Raw genomic sequence first — 5,912 nt, 5'->3', positions numbered from 1 at the left:
CACATGGAGCACCTTTACTGGATGTGCCACTCGGGAGCCTCCTGAACTTATAACATTTTGACTTCATTTGGCCAGTTAAAACCCTTGTCCGTTTTTCAGGAAACACAACAGGTTCGCTGAATAGAGGTAAAGTGACCAGAGATAGTAACAGAGTGGCAGAGGCAGAGTCCAAAATGTTTTATTACAATAATCACACAGTTACATAAAAATCAGTTCAAATAAACAATACAATCTATCACAGTTTTAATAAGAGAAAGTCAGTTCACGGGTAGGAGCCCAGGCTATAAGAATAGTTTGTTAGTTTGTAGTTTGAGTTGGTAGAGAGACCTCTACAGAAAATATAAAAGAGGTTGTCTTGCTATATGAGGAGAGGTGTGGCCTCCAAGACTGTACCCAGCACCCCTTGAGGATAGGTAGCGGATGCAAACCTGAATCCCTGGAGGGTGGAATAGGTAGTGGATGCAAACCTGAAAATTGAACGGACAGAAAAGTAGTTACCCTGTTTATTGGAGAGCTGCTTGCGATGGGAGCAGAGAGCTCCCTCAGGGAATCTGGAAATAGGTAGAAAGTAGAAAGGTTAGTTGGGACATTGAGCGCTAAGCACACAGCAGGCTAAAACCTGAGCAAATAGTATGAAGAAAGAATGAGCCTCTGATTTTAGTTAAGTAATAGCGCATGAGCTGCGAGAGGATAGGTGTGGCCGGGGGTGACATAGTGACATAGCCTGACCCAAGGTTGGGCAGTGAGATCACTTGCCCCCCAGCGGGGACTGATGACAGAGGCACATGGTACAAAAGGAGGAGGAGGGAAAAGCAAAACATTTGAAAAGGGAGATAGATGTGACTAAGCTTTAAATAGGATTTCGATGATGATTGACATAGAGATTAATGATGATTGACAGGCTGAAATTAGAAAAGCCCTAGCTCTCGCCCCCCGAACTCTACCTAAAGGTTTAACATTTAAATAAAGGCAGCTAAAAAATACACTGTATTCAACAGGAAGGGTCCTTAGACAAGGGCCTAGCAACAATTGCATTTCTCATTGACCGATGGTGGATAGATAGAAACAGATTTCCCCAGCAAGGATTCTTCAACAAAACCAAATAGTTAATAAAAACACACAGGAAAGCAACTGTATTTGAAAAGTCAGCAGTAGTATACAGGGGTCCCCAAGGATTAAGGATTAATTTAATGATTAATTTAATAGACTGGCAGACTGACACACATTATATAAACCCAGTTATATTTGTATTTATTATTTATTTCTTAGCAGACACCCTTATCCAGGACGACTTATAATTGTTAAAAGATATCACATTATTTGTACATACAAATCGAGAGAGAGAGAGAGAGAGAGAGAGAGAGAGAGAGAGAGAGAGAGAGAGAGAGAGAGAGAGAGATTCTGGTATAGTAAGCAAACTTGTTAAATTTGCAGACAACACATAAATAGGAGGAGTGGCAAACACTGTTCCAGCAGCAAAGGTCATTCAAAATGATCTAGACAGCATTCAGAACTGGGCAGACACATGGCAAATAACATTTAATAGAGAAAAGTGTAAGGTACTGCACGCAGGCAATAATAATGTGCATTATAAATATCATATGGGAGATACTGAAATTGAAGAAGGAATCTATGAAAAAGACCTAGGAGTTTATGTTGACTCAGAAATGTCTTGATCTAGACAATGTGGGGAAGCTATAAAAAAGGCCAACAAGATGCTCGGATATATTGTGAAAAGTGTTGAATTTAAATCAAGGGAAGTAATGTTAAAACTTTACAATACATTAGCAAGACCTCATCTAGAATATTGTGTTCAGTTCTGGTCACCTCGTTACAAAAAGGATATTGCTACTCTAGAAAGAGTGCAAAGAAGTGCGACCAGAATTATCCCGGGTTTAAAAGGCATGTCGTATGCAGACAGGCTAAAAGAATTGAATCTGTTCAGTCTTGAACAAAGAAGACTTCGCAGTGATCTGAATTCCAAGTTCTAAACGGTACAGACAATGTCGACCCAGGGGACTTTTTTGACCTGAAAAAAGAAACAAGGACCGGGGGTCACAAATAGAGATTAGATAAAGGGGCATTCAGAACAGAAAATAGAAGGCACTTTTTTACACAAAGAATTTTGAGGGTCTGGAACCGACTCCCCAGTAATGTTGTTGAAGCTGACACCCTGGGATCCTTCAAGAAGCTGCTTGATGAGATTCTGGGATCAATAAGCTACTAACAATCAAACAAGCAAGATTGGCCTCATCTCGTTTGTAAACTTTATGTTCTTAACTAACTAGCAGGTCAGTTAGGTGGCTGTTGTCCTCACCCGCACCAGTTAGTAACACCCACCTTCTACAAACAAAACCATGCCAAATTTAATAATTATTATTATTTAATTAAATAACTGCATACACAGCAAATTAATAAAAAAAACTATTTTAAAAAATATGCTACACGTGTATTTTATTATTGTAGAATAGTATTCATAGTTTAAATATGTATTGTAATTGTGGACATTAACATTCGCTTATCCACATACACACTGTAATGCATATCTATAGACTACATACAATTAATTGGATGAAATGCAGGAATCAGAATGCATCATATACACGGTCTGACGTTATGGTCGAGCCTTATCATGTGACACTACTATCAAATTTAATTGGCTGTTATTGAAAATGTTGCCCTCGTGTTGCCTGAAAAATAGAACACCGTCCTAAGTGGGAGAAATGTCGCCAGTGTGTGGCCACCTTGTTGTCGCCTGCGAGACCAGGCCTTTACAGTGCACTGAAGGCAAGCCCCAAACTGACTGACCTACTTTGACAAAGAAGAAATGCCTCCCCAACCGTAATTGCTGGCCAGCGAAATCAAATAAAAAGGCTTTCCCCGTTTTAAACCAGATGAGAGGAGAAGGACACAGCGTTTAGTAATAATAAGCAAACAGAAGGTATGGGGCTCTTAACCTGCCGCTTTAATGCTTTGATCCAACAAAAACACAACCTGAGACCGGGAAGTAACCACATGTCTTGGAGCTTTATTCAATATGCAAGATTTCCAAATGCCAAACACTTTACTTTTAGAATTATACTCACCTGGCTTTAACACCGCAGGACACCGACAAAATGCGTCTTCCGAGCACTCCCCTCTATAGCGGCACACCGAATACCAAGTCCCACACCTACCGTCCCTTCTTCTCTCCTGTTTCTTCTTCTGTTCTGTTAATGGTCACCAAGTTTCTAGCAAAACTTATTGTCACCACCTACTGTTCAGATTTAGCTATTAAAACTGCTGTCAACACTTAACCTTTTAAAATCTCTGTATGTTAAATATTCTTGAGTCTTCCTAATATATTTTGCAATACACCCAATAATACCTTTTTCTATTTTTCTATCACCTGTACCATTTCAAAAAAAATATTGGAAATATTGCAATCCCTCAGATGCTCCACTGTTTCCTTTCCACTACATTCCATACATAACCCATTCTCATGCACTCCAGTTCTATATCGGTGTTCCTTTAATGTCGCATGCCCTGTAAGGCCTTATTAAAAGAATGAATATTGAGGGTATATTGTATTGTTTTTAATACATATTAGGATTGTATAGTGCTATTTGGAATATTGTAAATGAAGAAGCAGAAAAGCTGAAGAGGGACTCCCCTGAGAATTTCTTCATCATCAGCTTCAGTGATGACAGTCTGTGGCAGGGATGGGGCAAGAGGATCCTGCAGAGGTGTGAAGAGAGCAATGATGAGAAGCTTGTCAATATTCTAGTCAAACTATACAACCCTGGTTATAACTTCAGCATTGGTTGGGTGCAGCAGTGACACACAACACTAGGGCAGCTGATAAGAACCAGGAGAAAGCATTGGAATTATGAGGATATAAAAAAGAAACTGGAAAAGCTTGAAAAAAAATTGAATTTCTGATCTTTACTTTGTTATCAACTCCCCCAACACACACACTTCTAGTTAAGTGCTGCTACTATAATGATCATGCTTATATTGATTAATAGTTAAACTTTCTGTTAAAATATAATTCTTTAGGAATCAGTTTACTCTATTTTACCATTTTATGTACTTTATCAGAAAATGGCCCTTACTATAACTGCAGTTCGTTTCATTGGCCTTTTACTTTATTTGATTCTGAAGCTCTTTGGAGATGGCTTTGCCATAAGAAGCACAACATAAACGTAATTTAATTGATTGATATTTCTCAAACACAGTTCTAGCTGTAGGATGTTTCTCCTTTATAATGTGCTTGCTATTATGTCACTGTGACTGAAATTGGGTGCTTGTATTCACTTTACATCAGGTTATATTACATATTCCAACTCAGTTATATTGTAGGATGCAAAACAGAAATTAAGATACACAGATGTTTTGAATTGGGTACAACTTTGTGAAACAATGTACCCTAATCTCTTTCCATGTTACCAAAACATTTAGATACAGTATCTCAAAATAAACTGTAAGTAATTTCAAGGTATCTCTAAATGACTTCCTGTGAAAATGCTCTATGTTTTGAATGGACTTCCTGTCCCCTTAGAGATATCCCTAAATGAACAGGATGTTTGATTTAATGATTTTGAGATATCTTAAAATGATTTAAAGATACTGTATATCTGAAAATGCTAAATGAAAAAGCTCAATTTAAAAGATAAGTGAAAATAATTTTGCGATGCGGTACCTTTAAATATTTGAAGATACCTTAAAATATTTAGACATGTTTTGAAACGATTTAGAGATATCTTAAAATATATCGAGATATCTCTAAATGATAACTTGGCTTGCCATAGGCTTCCAATAGCTATCAATCCGTGACCGCAGAAACGCAGTTTAAAACTGTAAAACGCAGTTTGTAACTGTAAAATGGGGGAAAAAATACTACGGTTCTAATTTACACTTACAAATCTGCTTTCCGCTCGCTCGACACTTTTGAGAGTGAAATTGCTATCAAAAATACGAGCGCGCAGAAATGCAGTTTGTAACTGTAAAATGAAAAAAATACAACCTCTCAATTTTTTTTTTTTTCAATTACGGTTCTATTCTGCGCGCGCTCGAGTCCCTTTTCAACATTTACAGTTTTTTCTGCGCACGCTCGAAACTCAGTCTACGCTTACAAATCTTTTTTGAGAGTGATTTCACGCTCCAAAAAAACAAAAAAAACAAACTGCAAATGTGTAGCTCAGGCAGCCTAGTTAGTTGATTGTCTGCACTGTCGATCGGTCATTTATTGGTCATATTTAGTGATTTAATAACTATACGTTTATCATCTATGTACATGTGTTAAAACTAGACAAAGCGCCACTATGCACACGTAAAGAAAACATTACATATAAAACCTTATGTAAAAAAAGATCGAAATAGGATTGTTTGTACCAGAGGCTGTGAAGCGTCCGTCGCTGATTCCTCCGCCAAGGGCTGTGTACGGTAGCTGTGATGAACAGTGACCGGTCGACAGTGCAAGTGTTTGCTGGGTGGGTGATACTTCAGGAGCAAGTTGGTTGCTATCATATTCAACGGCTTAAAATAAAACAACTTGCTAAGACACTAAAGTGATACTGTACTAAAACAGTAGCTTAATATCTGTATTCACTTGTTTGTTTCCACATTCTGCTGAATGGTTAATCTATGCAGCTGATGACTGCAATGAATTCAGTATGTTTATATTTTACAAATGTTGTGTCTCGAATTGGTGACTGTACCTGTGATTGTGTGCAGTTGTAACATGTGAAATAGCATGCTGCTGTAGCAGGACTACTTGATAAGGGGATTGTAATCTGTTTTCTCCTAGGTAACCAGGCTTCGTTCAAATGTTTTGTTGTACGTTGCTTTATTGCACATGTCGTTTTTTTTAATTGATTTAGTGGTGTCTTAATTAGATAATTGCCCTGGTTATTTAAATTGTTCCTTTGTTT

The sequence above is a fragment of the Acipenser ruthenus genome, chromosome 2 (genome assembly GCF_902713425.1).
Source record: "Acipenser ruthenus chromosome 2, fAciRut3.2 maternal haplotype, whole genome shotgun sequence".
Taxonomy (NCBI): Eukaryota; Metazoa; Chordata; class Actinopteri; order Acipenseriformes; family Acipenseridae; genus Acipenser; species Acipenser ruthenus.
The sequence above is the reverse complement of the archived record's forward strand: the minus strand, read 5'-3'. Positions refer to the sequence as shown.